This window comes from Salmo salar, chromosome 15 (genome assembly GCF_965601325.2).
Source record: "Salmo salar chromosome 15, fSalSal1, whole genome shotgun sequence".
Taxonomy (NCBI): Eukaryota; Metazoa; Chordata; class Actinopteri; order Salmoniformes; family Salmonidae; genus Salmo; species Salmo salar.
In genome coordinates, this window is record NC_138305.1 from 12,428,269 (window position 1) to 12,441,110 (window position 12,842).

Consider the following 12,842-nt stretch of genomic DNA (forward strand, 5'->3'; position numbering starts at 1 on the left):
TCAATGTGGAGGCTATATACAGGGGGTACCGGTACAGAGTCAATGTGGAGGCTATATACAGGGGGTACCGGTACAGAGTCAATGTGGAGGCTATATACAGGGGGTTACGGTACAGAGTCAATGTGGAGGCTATATACAGGGGGTACCGGTACAGAGTCAGTGTGGAGGCTATATACAGGGGGTTACGGTACAGAGTCAATGTGGAGGCTATATACAGGGTGGTACGGTACAGAGTCAGTGTGGAGGCTATATACAGGGGGTACCGGTACAGAGTCATTGTGTGGAGGCTATATACAGGGTGTTACGGTGCAGATTCAATGTGGAGGCTATATACAGGGGGTACCAGTACAGAGTCAATGTAGAGGCTATATACAGGAGGTACCGGTACAGAGTCAATGTGGAGGCTATATACAGGGGGTACCGGTACAGAGTCAATGTGGAGGCTATATACAGGGGGTACCGGTACAGAGTCAATGTGGAGGCTATATACAGGGGGTTACGGTACAGAGTCAATGTGGAGGCTATATACAGGGGGTACCGGTACAGAGTCAATGTGGAGGCTATATACAGGGTGTTACGGTACAGAGTCAATGTGGAGGCTATATACAGGGGGTATCGGTACAGAGTCAATGTGGAGGCTATATACAGGGGGTACCGGTACAGAGTCAATGTAGAGGCTATATACAGGGGGTACCGGTACAGAGTCAATGTGGAGGCTATATACAGGGGGTACCGGTACAGAGTCAATGTGGAGGCTATATACAGGGGGTACCGGTACAGCATCAATGTGGAGGCTATATACAGGGGGTATCGGTACAGAGTCAATGTGGAGGCTATATACAGGGGGTATCGGTACAGAGTCAATGTGGAGGCTATATACAGGGGGTACCGGTACAGAGTTAATGTGCAGGGGCACCAATTAGTCGAGGTAATATGTATATGTAGGTAGAGTTAAAGTGACTATGCATAGATAATAAACAGAGAGTAGCAGCAGTGTTAGAGAGGAGTCTGGGTAGCTGTTCAGGAGTATTATGGGTAGAAGCTGCTAAGAAGCCTCTTGGACCTAGACTTGGCGTTCCGGTATCGCTTGCCGTGGGGTAGCAGAGAAAACAGTCTATGACTTGGGTGGCTGGAGTCTTTGACAATTTTCATGGCCTTCCTCTGACACCGCCTGGTATAGAGGTCCGGGACGGCAGGAAGCTTGACCCCAGCGATGTACTGGGCCGTACACACTACCCTCTGCAGTGCCTTGCGGTCGGAGGCCGAGCAATTGCCATACTAGGCAGTGATGCAGCCCGTCAGGATGCTCTTGATGGTGCAGCTGTAAAACTTTTTGAGGATCTGAGGACCCATGCCAAATCTTTTCAGTCTCCTGAGGGGGAATAGGTTTTGTCGTGCCGTCTTCACGACTCTCTTGGTGTGCTTGGACCATGATAGTTTTTTGGTGATGTGGACACCAAGGAACTTGAAGCTCTCAACCTGCTCCACTACAGCCCTGTCGATGAGAATGGAGGCGTGCTCGGCCCTCCTTTTCCTGTAGTCCACAATCATCTCCTTTTGTCTTGATCACGTTGAGTGAGAGGTTGTTGTCCTGGCACCACACGACCAGGTCTCTGACTTCCTCCCTATAGGCTGTCTTGTCGTTGTCGGTGATCATTCCCAAAGTTCTAGACCTCAGCTGAATCTGCTAATGAATGATGTGGCTGTTGAACAAGTTGAGGAGACGAAATGACTTGGCATTACCTTAGATTGTAAACTGTCATGGTTTAAAAATATAGATTCCGTAGTTGTAAAGATGGGGAGAGGTCTGTCCATAATAAAAAGTGATGCTCTGCTTTTTTGACACCACACTCCAAAATGGAAGTTCTGCAGGCTCTAGTTTTGTATAATCTTGATTATTGTCCAGTCTTGAGGTCCAGTGCTGTGCAGTTCTGCCATTTTTGGGGTTTGAACCGGTTCATAACATTATTTTGTTGGCCGGAACTGTGGGCTGGCCAACAACTGACGAGTGTGTGTGAAGTAACACAAGCGTAGACAAAAATGTATCTTTCTCCAGGGAAACAACCCAGGACTTTTATTTCGGGGAAAGAAACAGAATGCGCCACTGCGCTGGGTAGCAACAAAACCAAAACAAAGCCTAGTTTGTCTTTGAGCCTTTCTACACGGGTCTTCCGGTCCTTCTCTGCTACCGGACAGCTAAGCTGTTTACCGGCGTATCCGGCAAAAGAAAACAGAAATTCAACAGGCTTGTCCTTACTTGGGTCAGGCCTACGGCCAAGTAACGTCCAGTGGGTCCCTATCCAGTTGGGTTCAATATTCCTCCCAGGGTTGGAGGTCCCTACATGTCATCTCTTGCTGCTCCAAAACAGCTCTGGCCAAAGCCAGGTTAAAACAGCCACCGCCCAAGCTCCAAACGAATTAGATTCAGGTGTGTGAAATTAGGCTCTTACCCTTTCGGGCCTTCCTTTCTCCTGGCCAACAGAAGTAGCCAAGGAGCATGAATATACTGCCCTTCACACACCCACCTTCTCACTCCATCATCACCAACCCCCCCCCCCCATTCCAGCGGGGCAAGGCGCCTGCATTCCCGTGTTTATCTTGGTGTACTTCTCTGCTTTTTCAAATCTACAATCAGATTAAAAATATATTCTGCAGATCAAACGATAGAGCTGTTTTAGTAACCACGTAAAACATTTTCCTCTCGACTTTTATAAACTTTCCCAGCACTCTAGACCTAAACTTAGAGGTATGACATCTTAGTCTACTTCTCTGCTATTCAAATCTGAAAAAGGAAAATACGTATCTGCTACCAATCAAGAGGTACAGCTGTTTTAGTAACCACATCAACTATTTTAGCTTTTATTTTAACTGCCCACGGTTGAATTAACTGCCATTGTACTTTTCAGAACTTTCAAATTATAACAATGAGCACATTCTAAGTGTACCAGAGACAATGAGACAATGAGACAATGAGACAACATTGTGAGTGAATCAGCTACCTTGACCACTTTTCCAAACAACGTAGACAAGAACCTAAAGGGTATTGACACCTTGGTCTACAATTAAATAATAATAATAATAATTAAAAAAAAACGTACATTAACAGCAGTGGTATCCGGTGCCGTTTTAAGATAATAGAGGACAACTTTTTTTTTTTTTCATGAGCATGGCCTTATTTCTATTACAATATATTGGACGACTGTCATTCATATTCCAGTCACCTAGTTCAATGTTACAGCGATAGGTTTATGCTACTACATGATACTCACATTTTCCTATACCAAGGATCAATCCTGGGCCCCACGCTTTTCTCAATTTACATCAACAACATAGCTCAGGCAGTAGGAAGCTCTCATCCATTTATATGCAGATGATACAGTCTTATACTCAGCTGGCCCCTCCCTGGATTTTGTGTTAAACACTCTACAACAAAGCTTTCTTAGTGTCCAACAACCTTTCTCTGCCCTTAATTAAAACCTCTTACATCTAGAACGCCTCGCCAAAATCCAATGATAGGGCATGGCGCGAATTACAAACTCCTCAAAAATCCCAAAATTTCCATTTTTCAAACATATGACTATTTTACACCATTTTAAAGACAAGACTCTCCTTTATCTAACCACATTGTCCGATTTCAAAAAGGCTTTACAACGAAAGCAAAACATTAGATTATGTCAGGAGAGTACCCAGCCAGAAATAATCACACACCCATTTTTCAAGCTAGCATATAATGTCACAAAAACCAAAACCACAGCTAGATGCAGCACTAACCTTTGATGATCTTCATCAGATGACACTCCTAGGACATTATGTTATACAATACATGCATGTTTTGTTCAATCAAGTTCATATTTATATCAAAAAACAGCTTTTTACATTAGCATGTGACGTTCAGAACTAGCATACCGAACACTTCCAGTGAATTTACTAAATTACTCACGATAAACGTTCACAAAAAACATAACAATTATTTTAAAAATTATAGATACAGAACTCCTTTATGCAATCGCGGTGTCCGATTTTAAAATAGCTTTTCGGTGAATATTCTGAGTAGATAGCCCGGCCATCATGGATAGCTATTTTGACACCCACCAAGTTTGGCACTCACCAAACTCAGATTTACTATAAGAAAAATTGGATTACCTTTGCTGTTCTTCGTCAGAATGCACTCCCAGGACTTCTACTTCAACACCCAATGTTGTTTTGGTTCCAAATAATCCATAGTTATATCCAAATTGCTGCGTTTTGTTCTTGCGTTCAAGACAATATCCGAAGGGTGACGCGCCGGCGCATATCGTGACAAAAAATTCAAAATATTCCATTACCGTACTTCGAAGCATGTCAAACGCTGTTTAAAATCAATTTTTATGCGATTTTTCTCGTAAAATAGCGTTAATATTCCGACCGGGAGACCTTTTGGTAGGCAGTCATTGTAAACAGTTCTTAACTGTCTTGTTAAATAAAGGTTAAATAAAGGTTAAATAAAAATAGGCTTGATGTGCATTCCTAATAATTCACCCGTGTCCCCCGCGGACCGGCTCGTACATAAGGCATCCTCCATTCAGGCTGCAAAAGCATAATTTTCCTCCTTGACTAGCTTCAACGTTGAGAAGGTGGAGAAAAAAACGGGGAAAATATGCATAATTTCTTCATGAAACACTATTTTCCACAACCATTGTCGTATTTTTTGGACAATTTAGGATGTTGCACACGCTTGGCATGCTTGGCACAATGTGATGTGATTGGCTGCACATATTGAAGACTTTTTCACAATGAGTTGTATCTTGTTTTCACAGGAACGGAACTCTTTGGCTGTTTTGTTCCTGACACGTTTAGACGGAAAAGACAAGTCCCTTTACACAAACTATCCACAACAGTCAAACAGAGGTGGAGTTGGAGTTGCAGTGAAGGGTGCAACACCCAGTATCTACATAATGTGACCCACTTGGAATTTCATGTCAACATCACAAACTACACGGGGAAAAAGAAAGGTGGAGGTGTATGTTTCATGGTTTAACTAGGTCATGGTGTGATTGTGGTAACGTACAGGAACGCAAGTCATTTCGTTCTCCGATGTGGAATACCTCACCGACAAATGCCGACCGCATTACCTCCCGAGAGAATTTTCTTCGGTCATCGTCAAGGCCGTGTATATCCCGACACCACGAAGGCTCCCAAGGAACTACACTTGTTGTTCCCACTGTGAAGATTAGAACTGATCCAAACCGAAACCCATGGTTAGATGGCAGCATTCAAACAAAACTGAAAGCGGGAACCACCACATTTAACCACGGAAAGATGACTGGGAACATGGACGTGTACAAACAGACCAGCTATGACCTCTGTAAGGCAATCAACGAGGCAAAACGACAGTATAGGGGACAAAGTGGAGTCGTAATTCAACGGCTCAGGCTTTAGACGTATGTGGCAGGGACTCCAGACAATCACGCATTATAAAGGGAAATCCAGCCACATCGCGGACACCGACGTCATGCTCCCGGACAAGCCAAACACCTTCTTCTTTTCTTCGAGAAAAACACAGAGGCACTGACGCGGGACACCGCTGGTCACAAGGACTGTGAGGTCTCATTTTCCGTGGCAGACGAGCGGTAAGACATTTTTAAGCGTATTAACCATCGCAAGGCTGCAGGCACAGACGGCCTCCCAAGACATGTCCTCAGAGCAATCTCTCCCTATCCCAGTCTGTTGTCCTCACTTATTTTTAAGAATTCCACCATTGATCCTGTACCCAAGAAAGCGACTGAACTAAATGACTATCGCCCCGTAGCACTCACTTCTGTCATGATGAAGTGCTTTGAGAGGCTAGTCAAGGATCATATCACCTCCACCTTACCATACACCCTTGACCCACTACAATTTGCATACCGCCCCAACAGATCCACGGATGATGCAATCGCCATCGCACTGCAGACTGCCCTATCCCATCTGGACAAGAGGAATACCTAATGTATTAATGCTGTTCATCAACTACAGCTCAGCTTGGGGTCTGAACCCCTGCCCTGTGCAACTGGTTCCTGGACTTCCTGACGGGCCGCCCCCAGGTGGTGAAGGTAGGCAACAAGACCTCCGCCACACTGATCCTCAACACGGGGGCTCCAAAATGATGAGTGCTCAGCCCCCTCTTGTACTCCCTGTTCACCCATGACTGCGTGGCCACGCACATCTCCAACTCAATCATCAAGTTTGCAGACGACACTACAGTAGTAGGCCTGATTACCAACAACAATGAGACAGCCTACAGGGAGAAGGTGAGGGCCACGGCGAAGTGGTGCCAGGAAAGTAACCTCATCTCTCAACGTCAACAAAAATGAAGGACCTGATAGTGGACTTTAGGAGACAGCAGAGAGAACACACCCACATCCACATCGATGGGGCCGTAGTGGAGAAGGTAAAAAGCTGCAAGTTCCTCTGTCTGACAACCTGAAATGTTCCATCCACACAGACAGTGTAGTGAAGAAGGTGCAACAGTGCTTCAACGAAATTAGTCATGGTCCCTAAGACCCTCACAAACTTCTTCAGATGTACCATTAGGAGCATCCTGTCTGGCTGTATCGCCGCCTGGTACGGCAACTGCACGGTCCCAACGACAGGGATCTCCAGAGGTTGGAGCCTGAACATGTGAAAGTTGGTTTAGTGTCTTTAGCTTCAACAGTTCAAGAGTTAAAATGATTGTTGGTGGGTATTATACACTGAACAAAAATATAAACGCAACATGTGAAGTGTTGGTCTCATGTTTCATGAGCTGAAATAAAAGATCCCAGAAATGTTCCATTATGCACAAAAAAGCTTATTTCTCTCAAATTTTGTGCAAAAATTTGCTTTCGTCCCTGTTAGTGAGAATTTCTCCTTTGCCAAGATAATCCATCCACAAATGAATAATTTCTGCCCAAACTGTCAGAAACCGTGTCCGGGAAGCTCATCTGTGTGCTCGTTGTCCTCACCAGGATCTTGACCTGACTGAAGTTCGGCATCGTACCCAACTTCAGTGGGCAAATGCTCACCTTCGATGGCCACTGGCACGCTGGAGAAGTCTGCTCTTCACGGATTAATACCAGTTTGAAATCTACTGGGCAGACCACGTGTACTGTGACTTGTGGACGAGCGGTTTGCTGATGTCAACGTTGTGAACAGAGTGCCCCATGGTGGGGAACTCTTGCTTTTTATCGATGGCAATTTGAATGCACAGCGATACCGTGACGAGATCCTGAGGCCCCATTATCGTGCCATTCATCTGTCGCCATCACCTCATGTTTCAGCATGAGACCATGATGCAAAGGATCTGTACACAATTCCTGGAAGCTGAAAATGTCCCAGTTCTATAATGACCTGCATACTCACCAGACATGTCAGCAATTGAGCATGTTTGGGATGCTCTGGATCGAAGTGTACAACAGCGTGTTCCAGTTCCCGCCTAAATCCAGCTATTTAGCACAGCCATTGAAGAGGAGTGGGACAACATTCCACAGGTAACAATCAACATCCTGATCAACTCTATGTGAAGGAGATGTGTCATGCTGCATGAGGCAAATGGTGGTCACACCAGATACTGACTGGTTTTCTGATCCACGTCCTTACGTTTCTTTTAAGGTCTCTGTGACTGTCACGTCCTGACCAGCAGATGGAGCTATTGTATTAGTTTTGGGGTCAGGACGTGGCAGTTTTTGTATGTGAATGATTGTGTTGTTGATTGGGACTTCCAATTGAAGGCAGGTGTGTTGAGTTGCCTTTGATTGGAAGTCCTATATAGGTGTGTGTGTTTTTCTTTGGGGTTGTGGGTGGTTGTTTTTGCACTGCGTTTAATAGCCTGCAGAACTGTTGCTGTTGTCACCTTTATTGTTTTGTTAAGTGGATGCTTTACTCCTTTTTGGAAATTAAATATGAGTATTCACATACCTGCTGCGCCTTGGTCTTCTCTCCATGACAACTCTTGTTACAGAACCACCCACCAAACCAGGACCAAGCAGCAGAAGAGGAGGAAGCGACAGGAGAAAAAAAAGGAGGAATGGACATGGGAGGACGTCCTGGACGGCAAGGGAGCCTACACCTGGGAAGAGATCCTGGCCGGAAGGGTTTCGCCTCCCATGGGAACAGGTGGAGGCACTCAGGAGAGTGGAGGCAGCTGGACAGAGGAACCAACGGGAACGTTATGCTGGAACACGGTTGGGTAGGAAACCCGAGAGGCACCCCCAAGAAATGTTTTTGGGGGGGCACACGGGTAGCTTGGCCAGGCCAGGGAAGAGCCGTAAGCCAGCTACCCGTGACTACAGGGAGGTGCGTATGAGGTGGAGGGTGCCATGTTACGCTGAGGTACACACCATCTCGCCTATACGGACGCACAGCCCAGTCCGCCCAGTACCAGGGCACCGCAGGTGCCAGGGCAAGGTGAGCATCGAGCCGGAAGGGGTGATGCCAACCCTGCACTCAAGACCGCCAGTGCGCCCTTTCGGTCCGGTGTTTCCCGGTAGACGCACTAGCATGGAGGTGCGTGTCTCCAGGCTGGCACGTCCAGTACCAGCCCCACGCATCAGGAGTCTAGTGCGTCAGCCCAGCCTCGCCAGTCAAGAGTCGCCAGAGCTGCCCGCCAGTCAACAGTCGCCAGAGCTGCCCGCCAGTCAACAGTCACCAGAGCTGCCCGCCAGTCAACAGTCACCAGAGCTGCCCGCCAGTCAACAGTCACCAGAGCTGCCCGCCAGTCAACAGTCACCAGAGCTGCCCGCCAGTCAACAGTCACCAGAGCTGCCCGCCAGTCAACAGTCACCAGAGCCGGCCGCCAGTCGTAAGTCGCCACAGCCGCCCGCTAGTCAGGAGCCGCCAGAGCCGCCCGCTAGTCAGGAGCCGCCAGAGGGGCCCAGCTGCCCGGAGCCGCCAGAGTGGCCAGACTGCCCGGAGCCGCCAGAGTGGCCAGACTGCCCGGAGCCGCCAGAGTGGCCAGACTGCCCGGAGCCGCCAGAGTGGCCAGACTGCCCAGAGCCGCCAGAGTGGCCAGACTGCCCGGAGCCGCCAGAGTGGCCAGACTGCCCGGAGCTGCCAGAGTGGCCAGACTGCCCGGAGCCGCCAGAGTGGCCAGACTGCCCGGAGCCGCCAGTGGCCAGACTGCCCGGATCTGCCAGGGTGCCCTGCCTGTCCTCCGGCCCAGCCTGAGTGGCCCTCCTGTCCTCCGGCCCAGCCCGAGTGGCCCTCCTGTCCTCCGGCCCAGCCCGAGTGGCCCTCCTGTCCTCCGGCCCAGCCCGAGTGGCCCTCCTGTCCTCCGGCCCAGCCCGAGTGGCCCTCCTGCCCTCCCCGAGTGGCCCTCCTGCCCTCCGGCCCAGCCCGAGTGGCCCTCCTGCCCTCCGGCCCAGCCCGAGTGGCCCTCCTGCCCTCCGGCCCAGCCCGAGTGGCCCTCCTGCCCTCCGGCCCAGCCCGAGTGGCCCTCCGGTCCTCCGGCCCAGCCCGAGTGGCCCTCCTGTCCTCCGGCCCAGCCCGAGTGGCCCTCCTGTCCTCCGGCCCAGCCCGAGTGGCCCGCCTGTCCTCCGGCCCAGCCCGAGTGGCCCGCCTGTCCTCCGGCCCAGCCCGAGTGGTCCGTCTGCCAGGGTCAGCCCGAGTGGCCCGTCTGCCCGGTGCAGCTATCAGCGCCACCAAAGTGGGCGACGCTGAAGGTGGAGTGAGGTCCACGTCCTGCACCTGAGCCACCTCCAGGATAGGTGGGTTGGGGAGGGAGGGTGTAGCACAGTGCCGTCGGTGACGGCAGCCACCCTCCCTTCCCTCCCTTATTGTTTAGGGGTTAGTGTTTATGGGTTTTTTGTTGGTGTTTTCTGTTGGTATGTGCATTTCGGGGTCTGCACCTTGAGGGGGGGGGGGGGGGGGTACTGTCACGTCCTGACGAGCAGATGGAGCTATTGTATTAGTTTTGGGGTCAGGATGTGGCAGTTTTTGTATGTGAATGATTGTGTTGTTGATTGGGACTTCCAATTGAAGGCAGGTGTGTTGAGTTGCCTTTGATTGGAAGTCCTATATAGGTGTGTGTGTGTTTTTCTTTGGGGTTGTGGGTGGTTGTTTTTGCACTGCGTTTAATAGCCTGCAGAACTGTTGCTGTTGTCACCTTTATTGTTTTGTTAAGTGGATGCTTTACTCCTTTTTGGAAATTAAATATGAGTATTCACATACCTGCTGCGCCTTGGTCTTCTCTCCATGACAACTCTTGTTACAGTGACCAACAGAGTCATATCTGTATTCTGTATTATATATTGCTTTTTCATTATACTTGTGTCACGACATTCATTATTATCACTCACATAGACCTTAATGCACATGGATTGGTATTTTTTGGGTAAAGGAAATTGTGGCTTTACTTGCAAACATTGTTGTGCAAATCTCTCTTTACCCACCATCAACACCAACTTCTCTGCAATCCTCTTTTGTGCCATTGACCTCCATTGACCTTCTGATTTTGTCTCTGTATTCTTCAACCGTTTTCAGTAAATAAACGAGGTAGAATTACAACCCTCCCTACACCACAGTCTTTCCCTTTTTAAATATTTTTAATTAGCCTACACATTGCCAGCTGCTCATTTTCATGTACAGTACTTTATCTAGATAGTGGTGTAAAGTACTTAAGTAAAACTACTTTAAAGTACTTACGGTAAGTATTTTTTGGGAGGTATCTGTACATTACTTTACTCTTCATATTTTTGACAACTTTAACATCACTAGATTCCTAACGAAAATAATGTACTTTCTATTCCTGACACCCAACATTCTCTAAAAAATCTGTTTTTGCTTTATCATTATGGGGTATTGTGTGAGGATTGATGAGGTCATTTAAAAATATATATATTTTTTTAGAATAGGGCTGTAATGTAACAAAATGTGGAAAAAGTCAAGGGGTCTGAATACTTTCTGAATGCACTGTATCATGGCAGAGATGAAAAGGGCAATAGGTAAGGCTGGGTTAACTTCGCCTGGGAAAGGTGAGGTGTGCTATGTTATGTTAGCCCATCTTAGTGATGAGGCACTGGATAAGGTCTTGGGGTTGTAAAACGGAGTGTGGGAGGAGGAGAAACTACCAGACAGCTGGAAGGAGACAGTAGTGGGACCAATCAACTACCAGACAGCTGGGAGGAGACAGTAGTGGGACCAATCAACTACCAGACAGCTGGAAGGAGACATTAGTGGGACCAATCAACTACCAGACAGCTGGAAGGAGACAGTAGTGGGACCAATCAACTACCAGACAGCTGGAAGGAGGCAGTAGTGGGACCAATCAGCTACCAGACAGCTGGAAGGAGACCAATCAACTACCAGACAGCAGGAAGGAGACAGTAGTGGTACCAATCAGCTACCAGACAGCTGGAAGGAGACAGTAGTGGGACCAATCAACTACCAGACAGCTGGAAGGAGACAGTAGTGGAACCAATCAACTACCAGACAGTTGGAAGGAGACATTAGTGGAACCAATCAACTACCAGACAGCTGGAAGGAGACAGTAGTGGGACCAATCAACTACCAGACAGCTGGAAGGAGACAGTAGTGGGACCAATCAACTACCAGACAGCTGGAAGGAGACAGTAGTGGTATCAATCCGGAAGCCAGGGAATGACGCAACGAGGCCAACAAGCTATCGGCCAATAGCTTTAACATCACATATACTGTATGTAAGATTATGGAACCTATGATTACGCATAGGCTAACTTCCTTCCTGGAGAGCAGGGCGCTAGTATCGCCACATCAGACTGGGTTCAGGAAAGGTAGGACCATGAATGTTGCATTGATCCGGTCTGACGGGGAAGGAGTGGGGGGGCTGGGCGTTCCTCATTGAGGACCATGTATGTTGCATTGATCTGATCTGTAATAGACTATGGCAGTATAGCGTATGGTTCAGCATCCCTGACCTCATCTGTAATAGACTATGGCAGTATAGCGTATGGTTCGGCAGCTCTGACCTCATCTGTAATAGACTATGGCAGTGTAGCGTATGGTTCAGCAGCTCTGACCTCATCTCTAATAGACTATGGCTGTGTAGCGTATGGTTCGGCAGCCCTGACCTCATTGGAAAGGCTAGATGTCATACAGGGGCAAGGACTCAGAATATGTAGTGGGGTGTTTTGGACCTACCAAGTGGCTGCACTACAGGTGGAGATGGGGGATATGCCATTGCAGATTAGGAGACAGCAGCTGGCAATTCATTATTGGGTCAACCTACAGGGACACGGGGTATCTCATCCTGCGAAAGGGATTTTACAGGCATGTTGGAAACATGAGCGAGGACAGAACACAAGCTTTGGGTGAGTAGGTAATACCCAGGCGAAGGAGATGGGACTGTATGGAATGGAGTTTAGTCCAACGCCAGCTTTTCCTGTAAACCCACCATGGCTACTCCCACCTCCAGTAGTTGATCCATCTGATTGGAGAGACTACAGAAAGACAGGGAGGGTGTTGATCCATCTGATTGGAGAGACTACAGAAAGACAGGGAGGGTGTTGATCCATCTGATTGGAGAGACTACATAAAGACAGGGAGGGTGTTCATCCATCTGATTGGAGAGACTACAGAAAGACAGGGAGGGTGTTGATCCATCTGATTGCAGAGACTACAGAAAGACAGGGAGGGTGTTGATCCATCTGATTGGAGAGACTACAGAAAGACAGGGAGGGTGTTGATCCATCTGATTGGACAGACTACAGAAAGATAGGGAGGGTGTTCATCCATCTGGAGAGACTACAGAAGACAGGGAGGGTGTTGATCCATCTGATTGGAGAGACTACAGAAAGACAGGGAGGGTGTTGATCCATCTGATTGGAGAGACTACAGAAAGACAGGGAGGGTGTTAATCCATCTGGAGAGAC